Here is a 27440-nt window from a genome sequence, read left to right as displayed (position 1 = left end):
TCTCTTTCTGTTTTCTTTGAAATGTTACCCCTTTCACCTGTTTTCCATGATATTTACTGAGCCAGCAAGAAAACGGTTTTGTAAAAATGAAAAGCTATCAGTGGGTGTCGTGTAAGGTTGTGGTAACGCTCCAGGTTTGAGGATTGCTTTTTAGAAAATTTATTTCTTCATAACATTTTTTTGCACACCTTTTTTTTTCTCCTACTGGGAAATGATTTAGGGTTGTATGCTCTAAGGTCATATGCTTTTCAAAAGGTTATATGGTTTTCAGAATAAAAATTGGATTTGTCTGGGGAAAAAGTACTTCTAGGAAAACATCCAGATCTTACACTCGTACATACATACATAAATACACACACACACACACACACACCTCAAGAAATTATTGCTAGGTGATCTGCCTTTTCCAATCGGCAGTGTGGTGTGCTATACAGACAGAGTCGGACAGCAATTCTGGAAGATTCTGGAAGAGGGTGGGTCTCTGTGTCTTCTGTACAGCAATAATATGAGAAGCCGTGAGGCGATCAAAGCCAGGCCCCTACGTACGACCTCCCAGAGACCAGAGACACCCAGAGACCAGAGACAGCCAGAGAACTCAAAGCAGATGCTTTGATTACAAATTTATCAAGATGGTGAGGAGGATCTGATGGTTCAGTGTGAAAAGCAGCAGAAAGTGAACAGAGAGGAAAGATGCTGTAGTGTGGATGAGCTGAGGGGTGAGTGCAGCATCATCTCAGCTAACCACCTTATGCTTGCTATTTCATTGAAAATGGTCCCTCCATTAATGTGCGTGTTCATATGAATGCCTTGTGAATTTCTTATATCGGGCCTTGATTTTGCTTCTTTTGAGTCAACGTGACTTGAGGGAAGTCTTGGGTTTTATATGCAATATTGACATTTTTGTTAATTCATCTCATTGCAATGAATCTTTTACAATGCAGCCATTTTCTGGCGGAATTAAACATTGATCAAACGTGAATGGAAAATTACTGGGATTAACTGAGATGCCGAGTGCTGATAAAGGAGAGGTCTGGTGGGCTGTAAACAGCCTGAAACAGCTGCTGTCCATCTGCATGCACGCAGACCTGCAGATCAGCCTCTGCTCGTGTGCCTGCCCGGCACGCAGACCATGCGGCACGTCAAAGTTCATCTGCAGGGAAAGAATTATTCACCCCCATTGGAGACATTCAGACCCTGACACCGATCGTTTAGGAAGAAGTGTCCATTTCTGCTCTTGCTTGTTGTGGTCTTGGAGAGGATGATTTAATTACTGTCTGAAATGTCAAGACAAACTTCATTAACTTCGTTAATTGGGTTATTGGTAACATAGAGCACTTAAGTGTCGTCGTTGGTAGGAGGACTGAAGCTTCTAGCCATTGTCTGGATTCTCAGAACAGTGCATGGTTTTGGGGAGGGGTACAATGTCCCCTGTGGGGTACTACGTGTGTACATGTTCCTGCACAAACAGACGAATACATGCCAAATGTGTGACTCTTTTTACAGCCCGGTATGTTGCTGGCTTTTGTGCGTGTTTCTGTGGAGTGGAGCAGAAATCATGTTACGCAGTCTCTATTACATAGCACGCAGTGGAAGCTGCCGATCCGACACATTTGCTATGTAAATAGTTTGTTTTGTCGCCTATTCATCACAGCTGACGGAGAGCGGCCTTGAGCGGAGGACAGCGTGATTTATGAGGATTTTCAGGCCTCCAGAGGGACTGTGGGGGACCCATGGAACCGGGTTAATTTGTGCGTAGCGCCTCTGGTGCAGTGCTGGGGTGTTAGGGTCATGAATGTCCCTCCGCAGACATGTACGCTTTCAAGGTGCAGGCGCGTTTGGAAGAGGGGAATCACAGTGTTAGGGTGCGATTTGCTGGTCACAAGCTGGTGAGGTTGCCACAGCAGCTACAGAGAAAGACCACTGGAACCTTTTTTGTTATTCTTATGCTGTTAACCATTAGCAGACTTTACGCTGCAGTGCTAAAAATTTAGCACAAACCATGTAACTGCATGTAGTCCTTAGTCCAGTTTTTTTGCAGGATTGCACCCATCCAGAGTTGCCACCTCAGTCCTGTAAAATTCCTGACTTCCTATACCTCATACCTTCAACTTTTTCCATAAAATAACCTAGCCTGTACAGTACTTGTGTGGAACAGAGAGCAGTTTGAGTGGTTAGATGATTTCTGATTATTTCTAATCCTAGTTAATACAAACACTACAAAATTTTTAGTCTGCGATAGTACAGTTTCCATCAGTCACTGTTTTTATGACATGTCATTTTGTTCCCATTCTTTGTTGTATGATGTAAGACGTTTCATCTTTTTTGGCTGGATCTTTATTTTGTAGCCGGTCATTATCCTCGTCCGTGTCGCCATTTTCAATGTAGCTTCAGTTTTTGTCACTAATCACTTATCTCTTACCTCTGAACAAGGTGGCAGTGCGGCAGTGCGCAGTGTGCAGTGCGGCAGTGCGCAGTGCTGCGATCATCGCCGACTCTGCAGTGCGTGTGTAGAGTGTGTCTAGTCATGAAGTTGTTTGATTGGCTATAGAGAGCAGTACATTCTTTGAGCGTATTTCATTGCCTAAAAAGACAGAGTACAGACTCTTTCTATTAATCGGCTGTAGCTCTGACTGAATCTGAGAATGTTATTAATGCACATATACGAAAGGCTCAGATTCCGTGTGCTGCAATGAAATTTGTTTTTTTCCAGGACAGATGACCAAACTCTGGGGTGGTCCCAGAAAATCCTGAACCAGTGGCAGCTCTACATCCATCCATATCTTTTCTGTACCTGCTTGTTCAGGTTGTGGGGGGTCTGGAGTCCATCCTAGAGGCTATGGGCACAAGGTAGGGAACAACCCAGGATGGCGTGCGAACACCATTCATACCTACAAGCAACTTGGTAACTCCAATTAATCTCAGCATGTTTTTGGACTGTGGAAGGAAATCAGAGCACCCTTGAGGACACACTGGTGACACATGGAGAACATGCAGACCCTACACACATGGAGCCACACTGAAGCTTGAACCCTGGTCCCAGTGCTAATCACTGCACCACCATGCTACCCTACCTGAGTACCGAATTTGGGCAATTCTCTGTGTTAAATCAGCTAGAGTAGAGGTCTCTAATCACATAAATCACATGAAAATGATGTCACTTCATGAGTAAACAGTAAAAATCCCCAGATGCTGTTCTTGCCCCGTCCCAAAATTTAAAAAATGCATTGTTTGCATCCTTGACAATCAATCCCATGATTCATTACAAGTTTGTTCTTGAGAGGCAAGATAGCGAGACCACAAGTACGATCTTTGCATTCTTGGTATCGAGAAACACCTCTGGTGCCTGTCTGGCTTTTCTCTTCCCTGATTGGTTACAGCACCGTACATTTTAATGTGATTGGTCAGGAGTATAATACCACCTAATGTTTTAAGAAAGTATAACTAATATATATTAGATACTTGTGTGAAGTCTTTGAGTCTGGAAAAACAAATTTAGTCTCTGAGGGTGGCTAAACGTGTGACAATGGAAAGTTCACGTGGACCCTAACAGAAAACATTCCCTGGGTTAATGGTGCGTGAATACCTCACTAGCATCCCCGTTCCCCAGACCGGCAAGAATAACAGGCCATGCGGCCGCCACACACAGAAACGTACCGTTCCTGCAGCTCCGCCGCTCACATAATGATGTGGCAAATTCCTGGGATGATCGGAAAATTTCCCTGAATTACCGTAGGTGCGCAATGTCCTAATAACGTGTTGCCGTGGTGAGGTTTATCAACTTCCATTTGTTTGGGACTCCAACCTCAGTGGCTCATCAGTTTGTCACCTGCTTGTTTTCCTGCGGTTTATCTGTGTGAATCCCTGTGTTTTCCTGGAGTAACCCAGGTGAGCAGCCAGGCCACTGGGAATGGATCCCGCGACGTTAAGCCTGCGTGGATGTGTCTTAACCACAAGTCTTACTCCATTACACCATTACTGCCATCTTTATATAGAATATCTGTAATCCCAACAGAACCCAAGAAGAGTACAGATTATTGCCTGCAGCTCGGCAGGGTATGGGTCTGTGCCCATGTCCTGAAGGTCATGGGTTCAAATCCCACTGCTGGCTAAGTAATCATATCAAAGTTGGGCCCTAGAGCAAAGTATCTAAAGCCCGGTGGTACTAGACATTGGCTATCCCTGACCTTTGGCTTTGGAATGAGCTTTTGTGTGTATTATGTATTATTGTGTGATAAAAGCCTGTCATTTGATTTGCATTTTGTTTGGTTACTTATGGTTAAGGTTAGGGTTGGGTAGGGGTTAAGGTTGTCATTGCTGGGATTAGGGGTTTTCCCATAGAAATGAATGGACAGTCCCCACATAGATATGAATACGAACACGTGTGTGTGTGTGTGTGTGTGTGTGTGTGTGTGTGTGTGTGTGTGTTTGTGTCTGGGTGTCTGTGTGTGTGTGTGTGTGTGTCCCTTAGTGTCTGTGTGTGTGTGTGTGTGTTTGTGTCTGGGTGTCTGTGTGTGTGTGTGTTTGTGTCTGGGTGTCTGTGTGTGTGTGTGTGTGTGTGTTTGTGTCTGTGTGTGTGTGTGTGTGTGTGTGTCCCTTAGTGTCTGTGTGTGTGTGTGTGTGTTTGTGTCTGGGTGTGTGTGTGTGTGTGTGTGTGTCCCTTAGTGTCTGTGTGTGTGTGTGTGTGTGTTTGTGTCTGAGTGTCTGTGTGTGTGTCGAGGAGAGCAAGACGGAATATGCAAAACTACCTAATCAATGAAGTACTGACATTCTAAGACAGCCTGATCCATATGATCAATAAATGCTAGCAGAGAATTACACAAACATCCCCAGTTTTTCATTTCTCTATAACGGTGATGCAAAAGTGTTTAGCACCTGGGCAGGACAGACAGAAAGGCACCCGCAAGATGAGGGAGTGCCGCGTTAATCCCTCCTTAATACAATCCTTATCTTTGAAAGTCCTTAAGCTGATTTTTGAAACCCAGTGGAAGCGTCATAGTGTCATTCTGGGAACAGTTCGCTCTCGGTCTGGAAGAAAAACAATACGTTTTAAAAATATGGTTCACTGGGGGTACAAACGGAAAAGCAAGATGTATTACCCCCAGACGTGTCCCAGACATACAGCGAGTGTGACTGCTTTGGCAATGTTACTTTTATAATTGTATTACTGTGCTTGGTTGCATAATTATAGAAAAAACTGTAACAAATTAAAGGATAAGTGTTAACCAATAGGATCATGAAGTGACCTAAAACTAGAAAAATAGGCTAAAAGTAGAAAATAAAGATTAGTGTCATTGTATTCTGCAACTGTTATGTTATAATAATAATCCATCCATCCATCATTTTCCAAACCGCATGTCCTTCTGGGTCGCGGGGGGTCTGGAGCCTATCCCGGAAGCTATGGGCACGAGGCAGGGAATAACCCAGGACGGAGGGCCAGCCCATCGCAGTTGTAATAATAATGCTGACTGTAAGTAACCTATGGAAGGCTATTAAAATGCATAGACGAACTGGCATGAGTTTGCTGCAGTTGCATGAGTTAAAGTCAGTCTGTCTTTCTTTAACAGTCCTAGCAGAATGGAAACACGAGGAGTGAGTCATTTTCAAGCCTTCTCTGTAAATCATCGAAGAATCACTGTTTATGTGTATGTCACAAGTCTGTGTTGTTACGCTTTGAAAATTAAGGGCGATGCAAACCGGTGAACGGGTTTATCTTAATCTGCTTCCCTTTTCAGTAATGTGTCAGTAATAGTACTGAAAGTGCAATTTGTCAGCAGTTGTACGATCAATAGTTTAGCGGGCAAGTAAGCTCTAATCTTCATCTTTGTAACTGTCACTTCTGCAAACGGTGTGTGCAGCAGAATGAGTCTCAGACTTTCGGCGCTGGCGCTGAAATGAGACCCTTATCTCTCTCCTTTGTCTGAATAATTCTTCCTGGTTTTTTTTTTTTTTAAGATAGACATCTGTCATAATTTCACACCAGTACCAGACTGTGCGGGTGGCAGGTTTTCCTGGGCAGCAGGGGGAATTAATGGATTTAGTGATTCCCTCCCTGCGAGCCCCCACCTAGCCATGATTTACCTGTAAAGTCAGAGCTGTTACATGACGGTTTACCCTGTTTCGTCATGGGGGTGTGAATCTCTCCCCCGTCACAATGTGGGACTGGATGACTTTACTTGACTGATTAATGTGTTGTTTTTTTTGCCATGTCTAAAATATACAAGGAGCATTCAGGCTGTATGTGAAATTGATTTAATGTGACTGCATTTCAGTGATTTATCATCAGATTATTGTACATCTCATTTGCCACACATCCCCCTGCTTTAGCTAAAGCACTCCACAGTATTGCCTCTGCACATTCTACTCTGACTTTCTTTCCACGGCGCTCATTATTCTTTTAGCTTTTCACACTTGTTACATTACCACGACAGCGGCTGGTGCTTCACATATACATTACATGTTTGCTTCTACTCAGTAGATGCTTTTATCCAAAGTGACAGACTTTTTAAGAAAGCAGAATCAGCAGGTTCCTGGAGCTATTTGGGGTCTAGGGCCTCGTTCAGGGGCCCGACAGTGACACCTTTCTGCTGACCCTGGGATCTGAACCGTTGACCTTCTGATGACAGGCACAGCGTCCTAAAGAAAAACATTTTAAACATTTTAACAGCCGACAGAAGAATGCTCGTATCATGATAACTCCATAAAACTCATGATAACTCCATAAAACATTCATACCGTTCTTCCCTACAGCTGTTTGCTTTTGGGTCCTTTAAATAATTACATCAGAGACCAAATCGTTGACCCACAAATACTTTCAATCTTTGTCACTTCAACTTTTTGAGAATTTCCTTGTCTCCCTTGTGTCATATTGCACTGAAGCCAACTTTTATCAAAGGACTGTTGAGACCAAACCTTTTAGTGAAGTTGTTTGTCTGTTTGAAACAAAGCTAAACGAAATCAGAAGCACAAAGACAGCAAGAACGTGTTTGTGTGGTTTGAGATATTCCTGACAGTCGCCTAATATCCTTTCAAAATGAGGCTGAAATGGGAGATTTAAAGGACAATGAAATTCAATAGCTGGTAATTGTTTTGTCATGTTCCACATGCTGATTTTATGTCATATGTCCTATACTGACAAGTAAAAAATAAAATACCAGGATTATGTTAAATTATCTCATAGTTCTGGGTACTGTGATGAAATGGTAATATATAACCAAAGCTGAGTACTACATTTTAATGATTTAAGAGTTAGACTAAAGGTTTATGAGTTATTTGTGTCTTACAACTGGTCTGGCTCTTAAACAAGGAGGAAGAAAACCTTATTCTCATGGAAGCAGAAATGGTATAAATCCAAACCCCAGGGCTATGTAGCACAGTGTCCCAGTTACCATAGTCCACCTTACAGGTGGAAACCAGTTGAACAGTCCAGTCCGAACCTCTTTCAGTACAGTTTGAATACCCAGTTCTTCGCTGAGGTTCATGAGAATGGCATCAGTGTAGCTCAGACAATATGACTGCTAACCTACTGCAACGCATCCAGGTCCCCCGTCTGTGGCACAATCAGGTGATCCTTAGCAAAAGATGCATTATTTAATTACTGAACTGACCATCAGTAGGATAAACTCGAGCCAGATGAAATGCACAACGGGTCCAATTCTGACTGCGCTCCATGCAAGCGAGATGCTTATAAATGTGGTCTTTCACATATTTTATTGTGCTGTAGGGATTCTGGGCACATTGGATTGTTGAAATCACAGTAATTATGGTCTTTGTGTTGCCAGTGTCAGAGTTTATAGTCATATTCTCATACTTAAACATCTGGATCCAGTTGACGCTCTTGAACATCACCATCACCTTACACAGATCTATTCTTTGGGTCTAGCAGCAGATATTTTAGGATCCTTAGAAATCTGAAAATACGGACCAAAGCAGAAAGTGTTGTGATGTTAACGTGGGCATCTCCGTTTTTACCTAGGGAACCAAAAACAACGTGGAGATTTTTTTCCTTTTCTCCGTGACTGCTGACGGGCGCCAAGGCCGCTAATGATTAACAGGCTGCTTGAATCACTACTGACAGCTGTGAACTGATCCTCCCCTCTGCAAGGCCTCCTGCGCGTTTACAACATCTGGCAGGAACTGCAGAGTTTCCGCTGGTTTAACGTGGAAGTCGGATATTGGACAGCACGTGGATGATGCTGGATTCTCCTCCAGTGGCTTCGGCGAAACCAGTATGAATGCTCATTCCGGTAGGACCAGTAACAGCGTGTGCTACAAAATTTTTACTTTTCTTATGATGTTTACAAAAAAGGTAAGTTATTTTTCCTGGTTGGAGGACTTGTTGAGAATAGTTGAATAGAGGTTGAGATGCTTCCGGAATACTGCTTTCTGGTAGCAGCCTCAGTTTGGCATACCACCTTGACCAAAATCGAGTTTCGAAAACGAAATCTGCTTTTTAAGTCACAGATTCTGGCTTCCTCAGAGACTCATCGTCTTGGGAGATGCATGTACCTACGAGTATTGGCTTCTGGTGAGGTATCGTGTTATTTTTCTCCTCCACTGAGCCAAAGTCTCATTGTCTTAAAGCTTTAAACTGCAGCAAACCTGTGACCCCAGCGATCAGTATCTCCATCCCCATATTAATGTAAAGTGAGAGCCGTTTGAGTTTTCCCTCTTAAAAATTTTACACGGCTTAAGTTTGCTTAAAAATAATATTGTTGTGATGTATGATACGCTCCCATCCAAACAAGGGCTTGGAAAAGAGAGAAACAGAACGTTACCAGCGGAAGAGTAGACCAAACCGTGGATGACTTGAAAACTCCCAGAAGAAACCTTCTTGGCCAGAGATTTTTGGCCTGTGACAAATTTCCATGGAGAAACTCAAATTTGACACAGTTCTTATTATTAAGGACACAATGTCCATTATTCACAACATATCAGCCTGAAAAAACACAGTCTTATCTGTATCTTCTCAGTTTTTGATGCTGGATTTGGTGTTGCAACACCAAGGAAGCTTAAACTGGAGCTGCCAGAGAAGGCAGAGAATGGAAGCTTCTGGCAGAGGAAGTGACATCAGAGTGAAAGGAAATGCACTGAAGATGCTCCAGCACTCTTGGCTGATGATTTGATTATGAACACTGATGGCAAATCATGACAATGGAGGTAGGCAGGGAGAGAACGAGGGTTTCAGCTACTGTCATTAAGATGATAAGGAATGATTGAGCTAGCTCTCGCCCAGGGAAGTGATTGATTTAGCATTTGTTTTGAAAGCTGATCAATAGTTTTTGCAGCCACCAATGTAGGAACTAGACATCGACCGATACGGATTTTTCAGTGGCCAGTGCCGATTTTTTAGGGGGATGGGGGGGTGAGGGTTGATATTAAGCTATTTTTAAGTAGAAAAATAATAAGTAACACAACTGCCTAACTTTAAATACTTATTTTGCATAAATAACATACAAATACAATAATCATTTAACTCTAAATATTAAGCACACTTTAATCAAGGGCATGCAGCATTTTAAAAGTTAAACCACTTCCGTGCACAGGCAGCCATCACTATACCAGCACTGTAGTCTGATTAATCGGCCGATAAAGTCGGTCATTTTTTTATCCTGCCCAATCAATCGGCCGACCTCTAGTAGAGGTGGTAGGAAAACGTCTAAGTAAATCTTCTGCTACCAAGAAATATGGGACACCAGTAAAATGGACAAAATCCCAGGTGATGGCGCTCTAGCTGGTCAAGTGGAGGTGCAGCAGGTGAATGATTTGGAGATAAACTCCTGCCTGGTGAAAGAGGTATTGATGGAGACATTTTTGAGACGTATATAGTGATCCAGTTTTTTTTTTTTTAATGGTTGTGTAACATTTACTGAGTGATGAAGTCATTAATCTTAATTTATGCATAATAAAAGACACATTAATAACATAATTATACATCACTATTATAATTTTAATTATGTTATGACAAAGATCACATTTGCATGCAATTATAGCAAATGACACATCGGATTACACAAAGACCCAATCTCTGCTAGGCATAACGTTCTAAAATTGTCAAAGGTAGTCCTGCAAATTACATTAATAGTGTATACTTTAAAAAGGTAAGTGTTAGTTGGATAATCACTGTGGTTTTTAGAGGTACTGCCCAATCAGGGGTGTTTGTCTCCATAATCATGCCAAATTGTTCTTTGATGGCTGAAAGGGCGACTTAATTCACTCATGTGACAATTAACAGGTGTACAGTCAAGAGAAAGAAAAGCCGTGATTAGTCTGAAAAGGTTAAAGATGCAGCTGTTGTCTTTAATTGTAGCCGCAGTGGGACCCAGCAGAGCTGGTTCTGAAAAGGCCGATCGGCTGAACGGCTGATTTGGGTGAAGGTCCAGACACCGGTTCACTTAAACTGATGGGTTTTGGGGTTCTTACAGGCCTCTAGGGGGGGCTGTTTTTATTTTCTTCTTTTTTTAGTGGCTTTATACTAGCCTGTCCATACTAGGAAATCATTGTGTGTATCACAAACACACACACACACACGGGGTGTCATTTTAGTTTGATTTGATGCTTATCTAGGTATAGTTGTTTTGCTGATGACGGTGACAGCATGGTAACAGATGATTCTTGCGTAGGTGTAACTTGCTTCATTGTTCCTGAATGTCTCCTGCTGTTGTGTCTGATTCGCTGGTCTCCTGTATTAAACCTGTTCCCCTAGAGTGCTCTGTCCACACAATGGGTCATCGGGACAGTATTTGATGATTTGTTGTCTTGTTTGGTTTTTATATTTAAAATTTCTTCAGCTTTAAAGATTGTTCCTGTTAATGACACTCATCAGACCTCAGGGGAAATCAATGAGGAACGACAAGGGTTTAAAAACGTGGTTTTATTGCAGTTTGTGCAGATCCTCTTAGAGGAAGCCTGTGGGTCACATGAGGCCACATCCAGCCGCATGATTGCCCCCTGGTGGACGGGGGTGAGCACTGTTTATTTAGCGTAAAGCTAGATTTAGACACAATCTAAACAAAATGAGAGAGACTGTGCTTTGGTGGAGTGCTGCTGTCGTGATCTGAGCGCGAATCCGGGAGGCACTGTGGCTGTCGAATCAGAATGTGTGTATAAATAAACACTCACGAGCAACAGATTGAGACAATGGGGGAAAAAACAGTGACATTTAGCATCTCTCCCCAAGGCATGCGAAAAAGGTTTGTCCACTCTCTATGTTTTCTGCTAGTCATGGTTAGAGCATTTAATGGCTGACTGTAGTCCAGGGAGCATCACAGTTACCAGCGTATGAGAACCAGCTCTTCTACAACCTCCCTAAACTTTATTAATCTCTCTCTACCACAGGGGGTATAATGCTTCATCTACAGGGTAATAGGTTTTCACACTCGTACAGAGTCTCCCTCATCGCCCTGTCTATCTGTTACAGCTCCCGTTTCATTCTCAGATACTCGCACACTCTTAGCGGGTGACTAATACAGAGAGTCTTGCACAGAGTGTGTCTCCAAGAAACAGAGGCAGCGTCAGCATCAAAGGTCACTGAGTCACTCAGAGTTTGGTCTCCTGCATCCTTACAGGCAGTTTCATCATCTTTGACTGATGAGGAGGAACATGCATGTTTCCTGCATCATGTCCGTCTGACCTTCCATCTTCTGCGTATCTATCCAGGTCAGCTTCCTGAATTGCCTGGGGCCTGTTCCGGGCGGCACAGGGCACCAGGCTGGGATTCACTCCGCATGCAGTGCCAGGCCCGACATACGTTCCTGCTATCTACAGTGCTGATTTACTGCAATTTGTCATTTCGCTTTTTTAAATAAAGTTTTCAGCAGATTTCCTAATTCATATTGATTTAATTGCTTGTCCCCTATAGATTAACTATACATTTATACCTGAATAAGGTTCATAGAACAGGGGTAGCTAAAATGGTAAGAGAAAAATGATTGTTTTAGTTCATTCATGTTCTCATTGGTAACTGATTAACATCTTAATGGCTGATTATACCTGATTTAATGGCTCCAAGTGGAATCAATCTATTCATCCGAGACAAAAGGGGACAAAATACATAATTACTCACTTCTGCTTGTCAATATAGAGTAAATAAAAGATGAAAATGAAAAAAGTAAAATATATACACACACTTTGCGTGATATGTTGTTCAGCCTCATTGGAGATATCGAAGTCTTGTCTTTATTACTGACTTTTCCCAGCTGTGGGCGGGACTAATAAAACGCAGCAGATACATGAGATGGGGCCGAGAGACACGGAGGGTTGATGCGGAGTGCGGACTTTGATGTGCAGACGCTGGAATGTTCTCTGGGATTAGGCTACACTCTCAGCCTGTAGATGATTTTGTCCTTTTTCCATTAGTCTGGGTGCATTTTTAAATTTCTCTTTCACTTTCACTCAGTCTTATACAGAAATTGCTGTCGTTTGGCACCTCGGAAGTTAGCCGTCAAATGGAAGGTTCACCATTTAGCTCACATTAACTAAAATGTCATAGCCTAGTTATTTATTTGGCATTCCTTTTATCCAAAGCGACATACTTTTTTTGTTCTTATGAAAGCAAGATCAGGCTGACTCTAGACCATGTGAAGATTGTGGACCTTGCTCAAGGGCCTCATAATGAAATCACAAGTGGGGTTTGAACCCACAACCTTCTGATTTCAACCCCAGCATTTTAATCTACTGAACCACATACTGCCAAAATAGACCAAGCCAAGCCATGAACCACACTATCATCTAAATTACTGTCTCCAGGTCCTTTGCCGGTACAATTGTGCTAATATGTAAATAAATTTAATTTGGTTCATTTACTCCCAATCAAACAATCTATCCAATAAATATTAACTCTGATCAGTCTTTCATTACTTACTCATTCAGGGGCTTGGAACAATAATGAAAGCATTAATTACTGACAATTAAATATTTAATTGACTCAATAAAAATGCAGTAATAATTAAAGTCTGTTCTCTTCTTAATCAAATGCCTAAAAAACTCATTGTAACTTCTGATTAGGATTTAACTGTGAAATCTGTGAGTTCAGCACATGCTGACCGTTTAACAGCTAAGCGCACGGATCACAGTTACAGAAGGATCCCGATCTGCTCAATAGGCCAGCTGATGTATTCCTGCCATAAGCGCGTGTCTGGATTGCCTTACATTATCGTCAGCGTTTGCATTTGTCCCAAAATGGTTCTCATTATCTTTTCAGTCTTAAGCGCCGACAGACTAATTACCTTAATTGTGGAAATGGCTCTTTCCTGAATTAGTTATGAGCTTCCTCAAAGACTGGACTGCATTTATGGATGTGTGGACTGAGGAGGAACACTTTGGGGACATCACTGCCCACCCTGTAGAAGGTTCATGCTTCCTCTCTGTTCCTCTGATTAAGTGCCATTATGACCCTGTGTTTCCATCGCCTCTAGACACTAGCTTCCCAAAGGATTCTGGGAAACGGTCATGGTGACCCCCACGAGTCAGGGGACAGTATGTACATTTGACCAGCACTGTAGTTAAAATGCCTGAGCAGTAGCATTTCCTGTGAAAAATTGAGACCCTGGGGTATTCATCACAACAATTTCAGACCAGACATTTCATGCTACTCCCTAGTCCTCAGGTAATCCCACTGTGGAGTTTTCCTGTTTAGTTATGTTCTTCTGCTTACTGTATATCATCATGAGTCATCAGCAAAATATGCAGTTTTATGCAACTTTCATTTAAGGAAAAGCTAGTGGTCTTTTTAGTGGGTTTTACCCATAAGAACTTGTGTCTCATTGAGGGTGTCCACTCCTTTATGCACTGTGCTTATTGGGGCAGATCCTAGGCTTTCTGCGTTCCTGCTATAGATAAGTGGTATGGGTGATGTATGTATGTATGTGTGTGTTTTTCACATGTCTATTTCTCATGAATATTGCTGTGTAGAAAAATAAGCAGCATAAGGAAAAGCCAAGAATTAAATTAGTTGAAGAAGCAACTTCAGGATTCTCTGAAGGAGAGCCTGAAGCGCTGAAATTTCTCCAGCACCCAGTAAGACCTGTGCTTCCAGATCCAGAAGAGCCTTTAGTGGGAATTTCAAAGATTGTTTTTAGTGGGTCAAAGCAGTGTCATAGTTTGCCTGTAGGGAGACTGTGATTGTCCAGGAAGAAAAAAAAACATAGAAAAATGACTGGAAAATAACTAAAATAACTTAAGTGTATAATTAGTAACCAAAGGTCAACCAGCAGCGATCATAAGTTGACTTAATTCTTGTTTCTTTTCTTGCAGTATGTTACGTGTACAGAGATCGTTCATCATCTGCACTGCACCGCAAGATCGCCATGTAAATGGCTTAATTGGAAACAGACACTTTTTTGAATATTTCCCTCAGAGATATTTGCCAGCTCCGGTCTCCAGTCCAGCAGACAGGGTACATTCCTGAATACTATCCCATAATGCCCCAAGCCGCTCTCCATAATGGGTGATTGCTTAAATGGATTGAGACCTTGGCTTTGAATCACAGACACAAGCATGAAAACCAGATTCTGCTTTTACGTATTTGGTGTTTATTCAGCCTGGAAAATGTTCTTTTAGATGAAAGATCACTATTCCACCTTTGGATGTCTTGTGAAGGAAACACACTGAGTTTGGGGTCAAGCACCTGTCTCCGGCGGTTGTCCTATTGCTCTCAAGGTGTAAATCAGTTTTATCTCTCCTTTTCTGAAGGTTTCTATTCTTTCTTTGCCTCTTCGGGATTAAGTCGCCCCCTTTTGGGAGGAGCGGGGTAGTTCTTTCAGGGGCCCTACTCAAAAATTCACTTTGGGGCCTCCATCCCCCCCTCAGATGTTTCGGGAACTAGTCAGAAGATCGTAGCTAACTAGCTGGTAAGCAGAACATGCTTCAGCATCTCCTAAATGAGTGTAGTGACTGTTTGTTTCCAACAGGGGGCGCCCAAACCTTGGGGTGCAAATGTGTGGTTAGGGTGATGGTAAACCCCTCCGCTGCATTTGGGGGGGGGGGGGGGGGTGCCGATAAGGGATGGGGGAGTGTTTAAGAACCAAGGAGGAGGCATGGAATGGGAACTGATACCAAGATCATCAACACAAGCAATGTGAAGGCTGGGCCTGCAGAACGATGTTGCAGAGGGTCACATGACGGGGAAGCAGCACTCTCATTTGTCCAGATTCCGGCTGCCCTCCACTTCCTCCCGGACACACCCACATGACATCACTACCAGTAGCAGCAGCCGGTCTGGATGTGGAGATGGGGTGAAAGTGATGACAGCGACCTCATCAATCTTTCTGCAGTGAAGGAAGTGCCGGGTGTCTGCAGGGGTGGGGTTAGTGACGTGTGCCAGATCGGTATGGAAGACGATTATCGCCTCATAATGAAAATGTTGACAGTCGAATGGATACTTTGCTTACAGATGCAACGTGAAGTGATGATATATCAGCCTGCCTTTGTGTCTCCCCTTCAGCTGACGCCTAGAATTATTTAAAATGAAGAATTTGCATTGAAAGCTTTGGGTGATGCTTAGAATAACAAAGTAAAAAGCCTGTATTTTTGGCAGATTTGGAACATATTTCAGATTTAGTGCATTTTTGGCGTCGTGCTGTTTCCACCTGCAAAGAAGACCGTGTATCAGTAGCTGAATACAGGGGTCTCCTGACTCCCCTTCACATCCAGAACAGAAGCTCTCTGCTTGTCTGAAAGTCGTTTATTTCTGAATAATCCCCCCCGGAGTTTCGTCATCATGCTTCCTGAGAGACACCCCCATCTACACTTTCTAAAGCGGCATCTTAAGCTCTGCATTTCCATTTCTCTATGTCACTGTAAGTTTTATGGAAAATAAGAATTCTTTAAAGTTGTTTTCCAACTAAACTCACTCTCCTTTTTCGCCTTCTGGTATGTTAATCTCCATTTACCTGGGGGCTCCACCTTAAACATACTGTCTATGCCTGTCTATGCTTTTTAAATCTGTATTTCAGCATTCTGCCTGTAATTTCTGAGAAATGAGTTTTATTTATTTATTCCAGGTGCCAATGCCTTCTATTTAGTGATGGCAGTTTCTGAAACTATGAACATTTTATTGCTGACCTAATGGTAAGTATTGCATCAAGATTGTCTCTGCTTCTGATATTATGACTGATTTGCTCCTAACAAGAACGGCCTCGCAGGACCATTTTATGTGTCACGAAAAACAAAAGTAATACAACATTACATCAAATATTTCATCAAAATCTGCTTCATTTGGGATTGGTGGGAGACAGAGGAACAAGCACTAGTCTCGGAGTGAGATTATGTAGATGTACGGCAAAGTCATTTGTCTGACTTTCATCATGGTTTCCTAGGATACCTGTAAGGTTTAAAAGCACAGCGTATCACTTAAGTACGAAACGGAAAAGAAACCGCTTTGATGATCGCAAGCATGGAAAGTATTTTTGGTTTTTCCCGAAGAGAAAAGGCGAAGAGTTTGGTTTGCTAAGTAAAAGCATATTGTGAGTGTTTCTCAGGTGCTTGGAAATGTTGTAAAATTTCATTGCATTCTTCAGATTTGACAGTCTCAGGGAGCTTGGAGTAAATCAGCGCTTGGAATCAAGTGCCAAGCACGAATCACAGATAAGTAAAAAGCTAATAAGTGAAAAGCTAGGCACGACCTAGAGTTCACCTCGTCATTCCCAAAAGGCCGAGCCAGCAGCACTAGTTACGGCAGCTGATGCAGACAGTTCACCACCTTATGCTCTCCCCATTTTTTAACAGCGACACTTATAATAGCAAACTCATGTGCACCGGCAAGATGTCGGAAATATCAGGTAACGCAATGACCATGATTGAGTGCAAACAGGACCCAGAAAGTAACAATTGAACAAAATCCGTGAATATTTCACATGAATCACGGTTGTTTTCTGATTGTTCCTTGTCTTGTGATTTCACCAGCAGCTCTGAGTGAGTTTTTTGTGTTAATACCAGTAATTTTGCTTTGGTCTTCATGCAGGCAGGTCTGAGGGCTGTCGAAGGAGTGCCAACATCTGCTCCTTCTGAATGACGCAGGCCGTTTACTGTCCATCTCTCCAGTTGAATCTGGGTCTCTATCGCTTGGTAGGTGGGACTGAGACAGCTGGCACTCGTGCATAAATGCTACGCACATGTGCAGCATCATTCGTGTAGCATTATGAAGTATCACTAAAAACTTGTTTTTGTTTAAAAGCTTTAAAAATGTTTTTCACTCATAACTCATAACAAAATACTGAATTTTTCTGTATAATAGCAGAACTAATGACCATTTATGTGTTTTATCTGTATTGCCTGTATATGTTGGTGCATACCCAGATCCAACTGACCAGACAGACCCAATTATTACAATAATGACAATTATTATTTAAGAGTTAACACTTGAGGCTGCTAATAATTACTTAAATAAATTACTATAATTCCATTATTTGTTTTACGTAGAGTCCCATCCAACAATTTGCCCAGAGCAATTAATTAAAATATTTGCTTGTGAAGCAGGAAACCTTAAAAACAGTGGTATATCATGGTAGACATGATAGTGTCTGGTGTTCTGTGGCCCTAAAGATCAGGGCATCCACAGCCACCCAAATCAAAGGAAGTCAAATCAAACAAGTGTTTTTAGTGTCACTATAATGGCAGCAATAATGGGCAACTTCTTAATTGCTTCTGCTAATTTCAATAATAATAATGACACTTTATTGATCCCTATGGTTAAATGGTCTTTTTGTCTGCCTCCTCTTGCCTTCCATGGCAGACATGCAGATGAGAGCGAGCTTGACAGTGAAGGGCAGCGACCTGCAGCTGGGGCTTAAGGGCCCAGTGATGTGACTCTTCCACCGAAGCCAGGCTCAAACTGGCAACCTTCCGGCCACCGGCACTGAGACTGAGCCCACTGAGCCACACACTGCTTCTGATGGATACTGTTTCTTACATAGTTGTTTGGCAATTTTAATTTTATGGGGTGTTTTCAATACAAATTCATATCTATCTGTCTTCCAGTCTCAGCCTGGAGTCTGTCACAGAAAGCACATGGTATAAAAGAGGAGGACAACCTCGATTGGGTGCCAGTATCAATTCATAGCAATAAAAACGTCACTTATAAAAACGTCAAAATAAGATAGGTGATGCATAATATCATAGACTATTAAAGTAGTGTTGGATTAACTTTTCAGCCTCTTTTAAGGTGACCAGCTCCAAATGTACATGACTACAATGTATCTGACAATCTTCTTTGGATCAAAGCTGAATTTTCCCACATCATCTGTCATTCGGTCTAACAATACAGCTGTCTTGTTAGCAAAATTAAATATTTCCATACACAAAGTATAAAAACTATATTAAAGAATATTCTAGATATTGAGTAAAAACCCGCCAAAGCTTAACACAAATGCTGAATCAGCGATAAACTGAGTCCGATTAAAATCATGGGTGATCATGAAACAAAAACCACATTGAACAATCACACTGTCATCTCTCACACGGCTCTGCACTGTGCCCTACATCAGTCTATCACACAAACTGGACCATCGATCGACAACTAAACCATCATAGAACATAGTAAGGAGCCCTCTGAGAACTCGGAGTGTATTAATGCGGCTCTGGTAACCAAGGACGTGTGAGACCCCCACCCCCCGCTCCCCCATCGTCACCTGAACTTGACTGCACTAAAAATCAATATACTGGACTTGTTCACCATGCCATTTATCCACCGTACCATGTGGATCGGCTGTTAGAAACTCATTTCACAGGTCAGAGCGTCCTTACTGTACCATAGAACCTGCTGTGTGATTTACACTAATCATTTAAACAAGAAACCTCCAGCAGCTAAAACACTTCTGGAATTATTCTCTGCTGAGTGCTGACTGTCTGCTGCTGTAATTTTCCCCAGGCAGTGCCCTGTATTCCCACTGATCGATGTGGCGGTTAGTTTTAATATTGCAACCAGGAAAATGGCCATAAAAGGAAAAGAACTGGTGATTCACTCTTGAATTTTGTGCAGGCGGATACAATTAAGTAAGGGTAACGGAGCTGTTTTGTATATTTACTAGGTTGAGCGTTGGCGGGGGAGGCTGTTGTTCAATATTGTGAATATTCACTTTAAAAAACAAAAAAGTAACTCGGAATAAACAAAAGTAAAAGCTTATGAACTAAAACGACGCAAATAATGCTCAGTCATAAGTGATTTGTCCTATGAAAAGCAAAACTAATTTAACGGGATTAGCAGGCAACAGCTTGCACTGGTAATATATATAAAAGGTCTTCTGTAGTTCATTCAATCATGCTTAATGGCATACGAATGCAAAATCAGGAGCGTAAAGTATATGGGAGCATCATGACTCATTTCACACATCAGCTTTTTGTATTTATGAACAGTAAATCAGCAAAGTGCTGTAGCTCTAACCATGCCTCTTGCTGTATGACTGAGTTACCAGGCCAATGGACATTTCGGAATGGAAATGTCATTAAAACGCTGTCCCAGACTTCCCATGATCATCTATCCATATGTGATTAGGTTTAATAATCAGAATTTCTAATAGGCTTGCACTCTATAACGGACACCATGGTAATATGCAAAACAGCAAATACTGGAGCATCACATACAAGATTTACGGCTGAAAAGACACCATGGCCCAATCCCAATGCCCCCACTGAGGCCTAAACCCTGAACCCTCACAGGCTTAACTGACATCACCCGTTAAGGGATTGAGTGCGAGAGGCTTCAAAAGCTTAAAATGGCATTAATAGGAACAGGACATCACGTTGTGACATATAACGTTACCTTGACAATGCCAAAACATGTTCCTTATTATTGTGGTTTTGGGACTTTTTATTTTAAGATTTACACTTTCTTCACAGCCAAATTTTTCTTCACTGCCTAATTTGAACGTGTTCCAGGCTCTTGCCTTACAGAGTGGACGAGAGGTAATTGTCAAATAATCAATGTGCTCTTTTTTGTCAAAGAAGCACCTTTAAGCAATAAATAAATTATTTCCATTCCCCTGGTAACCCCATGTTTCATGTCACAATACTATGGACTGTGGGTAATTCCCTTAGGCAAAGTCTCCGAAATGCAGACCTACAGAAAGTGTGCATAAACGGCTGAAAATGCCTGTGACAGAGAGCCCTCATGCACTTGACAATTTGAAAATGGGGAAGCCCTAAGCCCTCCGGGACCAAGCAGGAATGTGCCTTAAAGTTCATGGGCCCTATTTTCCACTGGCGTAAAATGCGACGCAAACTGGTTTTGCTAGTTTGGTATCAGCGAATTGCTCATTATCACGTCATGCGCCACGTAGTTAAAATAGCAAATGATTTTGCGCCTGCTTTCCGCTTGCAGGACTGGGCGCATTGTCAGCGCATATCTATTTTAATGCAATGTAAGGACTTCCAACCAAAAATCATTCGAGATATTTAAATACATCAGGTGGAACATTACAATGTAGCCCTCAGAAGGTGGTTGCATTCTCTGTGGCATGTTGTATGTTGCGTAACATTGCCATGCGTGATTGAGGTCTTTTGGACATAAATTTGGATACATTACAGGGCTCTATTAGGCGTGGTGCTGAACTGAATGAGCTGAATCGTCTGTAGCCTGGTAAGGAACCTAAATTGTGACAAGTACAAAAATAACAGCCCTATTGCGTTTAATTCGAACATTTAAAAACACATTAAAACTGTAGGCTGTGTTTTGTTTGAATAAAGATCGCACTTTTATTTATAGTTTGCGAACTGCAAACCTAAAACTTAAATAAGCATAATTAAGTCCCAGTTCCTGGCCGCTGTGCCCCTTCAGCAGCGAGCTTCAGTTTTACCCGTTTTACATCATTATACCCAGGGATGGACATAACTGGTACGTAAGTGCGCATTCACCTCTAAAAACAATACGTGCGATAATCGATTGTTTGTAAAAGCGCAAATGAGAACTTGTTTTATGTGCTTTTGCACTGCTATGACAAAAAAATACGTTGCATTTTAACCTGTATAGCGCAAATGAAGTAGAGTAAATTATTTAAGTATTACAGTATATCTTGTTATGCAACCAGTGCCTTTTTCAAATTTACGCCAAATCTGCTTGTCATTTTTCAGGCTTTGGATTTGGATCGGAGTCTGAAGGCCCTACGCAGCTTGTGAATTAGCCAAGGAAACGAGTCGTGGATCCAGATCGTGCCTTTGCGACTCGTCCAGATCAGTTTCCCAGGCCTGGGTTTCCTGTAATAACATGTGGACAATAATTAGACCAGTGGAAAAGCACAGAAAGGCGAGCTGCAGCAAGAACAAAGCAGTGGTCTGAGAGCATTAACATGCAGAGGCATGCCAAAGCAGGGGTGGGGGGTGGTCTGTCAGCTGAGTATAGGGGCTGGAAAGTAAGGGGAATAACAGGTGAGAGGAGACATTTAAAATAGGAGTGATTTCTCCCCCCCCCCCCCAATCACCATATATGCATGTAAAATAAGCTGCCGTCCCCTTCAGGGCTCTGTTAACGTTTGTGCCTGTGACATACTGCATGCTTTACCTCCGTGTGTAACTATGCACAGGTACTCATGCTGTAGTGGCTCTTACACCCAAGGGAAATGACCACTGCTGTGTCCTGAATTTCCCACATGGGAGTGATAAATATTTTGACGAATATCTGTGCCCCATGTTTTGGAGTGTGTTATGTGATGTTTTAGGAATGTGGTGTTTATAAGTGATGTTGATGTCTGGGGCTCTTTTTCTGTAGCAAAAATGAGTGTTTTCCCTCTCTGAGCCACCGCAGTTGCTGGTCCTGGGTCCTACACACAGGAGCAGTTGAACCTGGGTTCTGAAAGCAAATCGCTTTCTTCTGTTCAAAAAAACGTTACGCAGACCGACAAATCCGAATAATCTTGAATTCCATTCCAAGTCATGAGTGAACTCTGTGATTTGTCAGTAGGCTACACCAGCAGTAATTAAAGATCTATAGCTGGAATGTTGTACTTTAAATCCTGCTAGATGGTTGAGTGAAGGAGTCTAAATTTTCTCAGGATTTTCTCAGCATGCCGATTGTACATAATGAATGAGGTATGTGAATGGTCCAAATGGCACACAATAATTCATGCTAATGTGATGTGTCTCGATAAATGATTTAGGGTCGATTCTTTCATAGTGGTAAGATAATAAATGAATAATGTAGGAAAGATCATAAAGGTGATTTAAAAAAAAAAAAAAACACTGACTGGACTGAGTGGAGTTTTTTAAAAGAATTACTGACGTGGAAGATCTTAAGATTTCAGACAGCATAAATCAGCTTGTTTTCACCCGTACATGAGTACAGCACTTTCTGTAATAATACGGGACTGACTGTAGATTTAAAATGTATTTCAATAATCAATTTTGTATCTTGAAAGTTAAAGGAAATAAAAAACAGACTGCGAAAGTTAAAGTTCACATGCATTGATTGTCCTTGCCTGCGATATATGGCTTTAATGCTTTGGAAACCAGCCGAACCAGGATGGCAAAAGATCGTTCTTTATTATTCTGGAAAGAATGGTGCTATCATCAGGATCAGTCCCTACTTTGTCCCATTCTGTCAGTTGTTCCAAGATTCTCCGTTTGGCCACTGGGTGTCGCTGGTCACCCCGTTCTGCCCCCTGCATTTTACTAGGTTTTTCCCCACTCTCAGTTCCCGAAGTTCTCCTTGTTCCCTGTGTAGCTAAGTGGGCTATGCACCTGACTGATTAACCATTTATTCCAAACTATTGTGATTTCAAGGCTGGCCAGTCAACAACTGTGGATGTTTTGGTGATTTGTGCCACAGAACTCTGTTTTTCTCAACCCTGTGTTAATCAAGTGCCTTGTATTTATATACTTCTGCTTTGATCATTGCCTTAGTATCACTGTTTACCCTGTCTGTGCCCAGTTCGTATCTATGTCCTGTTTCTTGTATCTCCTGGTGTCTGAGTCCCTAGTGCATGAATGATTATTATTGACCCTCATCTGTCACATGTTTGGAGCTTGTTACTTGTGTATGTACAGTACAGTATGTGCCAAACACATTGGCCTGAAAATCAAATCTAAAGGGGCACTTTCTGGAAGTCTCATTTGCCTCACTTGTACGTGTGGTGAGGGGACTCTAATGAAAATAAAAGGACCACAAGGGGTCAAACAGAAGGCAGGGAGGAATAAAAAGGCAGAGCTGGGATGAACTGATGGGGAACACGGCAGGAACCAGAACTACAATAAACACACTTTACCTTCACAACAGCTATAATGACTAAAGAACAGGGCAACGATCTGCCCCTACAGCTGTGTACAAAAAGACAGAAGAGCAACCTCAGTAACCTGATGAACCGCTGTTAATAGTGGTGGTGATTTTTCTGCATGGCAAATAATTTACTTGTAGATGTAGTAGTGTAATACAAAAACAACAGACCCTTCTGTCATGACATGCATGCTGCTTGTTCTAAGTAATTGACTCTGTCATGCCCCGATCGTCCGCTCCTCTCGTGTGCCACGCCCCCTCGTTAACCCCTTGTGGATTCCCCGTGTTTACCAGCTGTTCCCGATCCCTGTCATTAGTCCATTGTATTTAGTCCGCGTTTCCGTTTGTTTCCCCAGTCCGGTCATTGTAATGTTATCCCGTGTTTTGCCTGTCCCTTATGTTGCTTTTCCTATTAAACCCCGTGTTTGCCCCGCCTTCTTGCCTCCTGCGCTTATTCAACGCTTCGTGCGCCGCCAAGCGCGACAGACTCATTCGTTGAAAGGGGCATGTTCAAAATATTAGCAGCGTGGAATTTAATTTAATTAGAGAATTAATTCATTCTGTGAAAAAAGCAGGTGTCATTAATTGTCCTTTACTAAGGAAGATGGGAAAGAAATGTTTCACACATCGTTATAAAACATATTTCCTTTTGAATAGCACATGGAAAAAAACGAGCAACTACTGTTAAAATGGATCGAAGAATAGTCAGAATGGCAAAAAGTCAGCCAACCATCACCCCCAGAAAGATCAAAGATGATCTAAAATCACCGGTAAGTGCTGTCATAATCAGGTGTTTGGCTAAGAACGCAAGAAGCCCCAGATAAAGCAACATTGCTGAAAAAATGGCATATGCAGCTTTGCTTAAAACTTGCCAAGGAACACATCGATTAACCCAAAGAGTAGCGGCGTAACAGTCTGTGGACTGATGAAAGTAAAATCGTTCTTTTCGGGTCTAGTGGTAATCAGAAGTGTGTCAGACAAACCCCCCCCGGATACTGTATTCAAGCCACAGTACCCTGTGAAGACAGCGAGGCATGGTGCCATAAAATCATGGTATGGGGATGTTTCTCATACTACGGTGTTGGGCCTATTTATCATATAACAGGGATGATGGATCAGTTTGATTACATCAGAATACTTAATGATAATGTTGCGATATGCCGTCAACAAGACAATGACCCCAAACAGCGAGCATCATCTTGGTTCCAGACAAAAAGGATGAAAGTGACGAACTGAACAGCTGAGTCCCCTGACCTCAACCTCGTTGAAATCTTGTGGGGTGACATTAAAACTGCAGTTTTTGAAGCAAAACCTAAAAATTCACAGGAACTGTTGAATGTAGTTTGTTCATCCTGGTCTGAAATACCTGTTTATAGGTGCCAGAAGTTGGTTGACTTGATGCAACGCAGATGCTCAGCAGTTATCTAAAACAATGGTTATGGAACTAAATATTAATTCAGTAATTTAAAGTGAAGTTAAATCTTGAAAAAATCTTCAGTTTGTAAGTGTTTCTTTGATTTTGAAAAGAATAATGTCAGCTTTTTTTTTTTTTTTGAACAGATTAATATTCCTCATTTTGCTTTCAGTCAAAAAAAGTGCAGACTTGATCAAATTTGTTAATGCTTTGATTTGGAATTGAATGTGTAATGTTTCCACTACATTTAAAATATGGAAATAAAGGCTATTAAAAATATTTGCACTTTATTCACTTTTTTAATGCACTGCTATTTTTTTAACACAGCGGTATATACACAGATAAAAATAATCAACATTAGACAAGTGTGAGTATTTAACTCACTAGGGCTGGAGATAAACATTGGGAAAATACAGGATGGGCAGCGACATCTGCTGGTCAAACGGGAAGATAACAGCTGATGGGGACAATTGACAGTACGTCTTTTTGAAGTGTATACTAAATAAAATTAATGTAAATGTACCCAAAACTTTATAAATTCCATTTCTTTTTTCTATTTCAGTTTTTAAAATACAGTTTTTAGTAAATTGTCAGACAGAAATATAAGCGAGTCTTGGGGCCTCATTAAATCCCGTTACTCAGATTATAAATTCTCATTTCTGTCCTCAGGACCTTTGCATTGCAAAGTGCATTAGGTTTCCAAATCTCATGATATGGATATAATATGCATAGTCACATGCTGTAATCATGAGCACAGATTATACATTGCAGGCTTTGCTGGGATGGCTCTTCAGTCTATTTCGTAAGTCCATGGTGTTTTGCAGCAAAAATTTAAGGTAATTTAACAATGTCCTTTATCTAACATTGATGGCATGTTTAAAGACTTTGCATGCTTTGGTGTGATATATTTTGCAAAGAAAAGTTCTTTTTATGTTAAAGTGGCATCATCTGCACTCAATTTTGTTCGAGAAACAACAAAAAATTAAATCTAGCATAACCTAAACCTGCTGTTATGTATTAATATATTACCTATATAATATTAGCTCTTAATTTGCTATATATAATTCAATTAGGCTGTTATTCACCACAATCCTTGTTATTTGTATTAACTTGATGCTTATGAAATGTGTGTGTTCCTACAGGTATGAAGCCTTCTTTGACTGACAGCTTTATCTACAAGCAAAGCTGTGACAGTTTATAAGCTTTATAACAGAAATTCCTCTGCAGTTTGCTTGCTGTGGATGATTCACCTCCCCAAGGGATTCTCTTGAAGTTCCCTTTTTCACCCCCCTTTCTTTAATATGTAACTTGCTGTACATCCCGTAACGATGTCGTTAACCTGCTCTAGGCCTCAGGCTGAGTCTGACACAAATACCGCAATGTGAGGTCTCTCTCGGTGAAGACAACCAGATGTCCATCCATCCATCCATCCATCCATCATCTGCAGCTTATCCGGGGTCAGGTTGATTAAAAAAAATGCAATTGAATTACAATTAAAAATATTGGCTACATTACATTTTAAAGGGGTTATATTCAAATATATTACTTTAGGTAAAAAGATTATATATAGACTATAACATTGATTTTGTTACTTTCCATTTTGTCACCATGCAGAAATGCCGCCTTTTGGCATAATTCCAGACAACGCAGGTCAGCAAAGTCATTGGGACCTTTCAGCTTTATTGGCCAGTCGAAAACATATGTTAGAAAAGTAATTAAAAACTATGATGGAGTAATGAAAATAGTTACTTATTACATTTTTAGCTGGGTAACTAGTGTTCTGTAACATTACTTTTTAAAAGTAACCTTCCCAAAACAAAAAAAATTTAAAACACGCACACATGTATGTGTGTCAGTATGTATATTACCTGTACACACTCGGGAGAAATGGTCTTAACAACAAATCACGGGCCAGAAAATAAGCAAGAACTAAACCAAAAAAATAAAACTGCACTTCTGAGACCCGTGTCACTGGTTGCTCGTCACTGCTCCTTGCTCGGGGAACTGCTGGGGGAGAATGACAAAAACGGGGAAATTCACTGACAACGTCGTCTTGTATGCAAAGATAAAATCATGCAAAGATTGAAATGTCTGATGTAAAATTCAAACCAACACATGTCTGGGTGTTAAATTCTCTTAAATATATTCTGGCTGTTTACTATTGAGACCATTAAAAGCATAGACAAATACAGACACACACATACACACATGTTTGTATTCATATCTTTGTGGGGACTGTTCATTCATTTCTATGAGCATAACCCTAATCCCAGCAACTACAGCCTTAACCCCCTAACCCAACAAAATACAAGATTTTTGACATTTTTAGTGTTTTGATTGCAGTTGAAGGTTTTTATAAAATTGAGTTTCCCCCAGTGGGGATAAAAAATAACAGGTTTTTTATCACATTGTGGAAAAATCTGGCCCTCACAATGTAATAATTACAAGCACACACCTGCATGCACATCGTTTGTTACATACATATTCGGAACATGTCGGTCCCATACAGTCGTGGGAAGGCCAGATAAGGGTCACCAGATATGGAGTTAGACACTGGACAGGCATATATATAATACACACACACACACACACACAGATGTGTATATAGTATATAGATGCATTAACCAAGTCATAAGGATACAGTGTCATTATTCATTGATTTCTCCAAATACCAGGAAAAATTCTAGAAAATTCATCTACTGCATTTACTGGAATCTTTCTGTGGTCAGAACAGAAACTTAAGACCAGTAGAGGATGAAGCAGTCTATTTAACTGATTACATCTTTTTAAACATACTAAAATACAACGCAAGCCAATATAAGATTGTATTTC

At 41.3% G+C, this 27440-nt stretch overlaps 1 long non-coding RNA gene across 1 annotated transcript in view; it reads left to right on the top strand.

Annotated features, from left to right (window-relative positions):
• The window catches only part of LOC111833303 (uncharacterized), a 36689-nt gene extending 9965 nt beyond the window's left edge, over positions 1-26724 (top strand). The window contains exons 3-9 of the long non-coding RNA XR_011994067.1: positions 2711-2847; positions 7973-15794; positions 15999-16065; positions 16515-17061; positions 17729-23964; positions 25380-25444; positions 25751-26724. This is a non-coding gene — a long non-coding RNA (uncharacterized lncRNA). The remainder of the gene's footprint in view (positions 1-2710; positions 2848-7972; positions 15795-15998; positions 16066-16514; positions 17062-17728; positions 23965-25379; positions 25445-25750) is intronic.
• The last annotated feature ends 716 nt before the right edge of the window (positions 26725-27440 follow it).

The sequence above is a fragment of the Paramormyrops kingsleyae genome, chromosome 1 (genome assembly GCF_048594095.1).
Source record: "Paramormyrops kingsleyae isolate MSU_618 chromosome 1, PKINGS_0.4, whole genome shotgun sequence".
In the NCBI taxonomy this organism is placed as follows: domain Eukaryota; kingdom Metazoa; phylum Chordata; class Actinopteri; order Osteoglossiformes; family Mormyridae; genus Paramormyrops; species Paramormyrops kingsleyae.
Note: the sequence above shows the minus strand (reverse complement) of the source record. Positions and strands in the feature narration are given on the sequence as shown.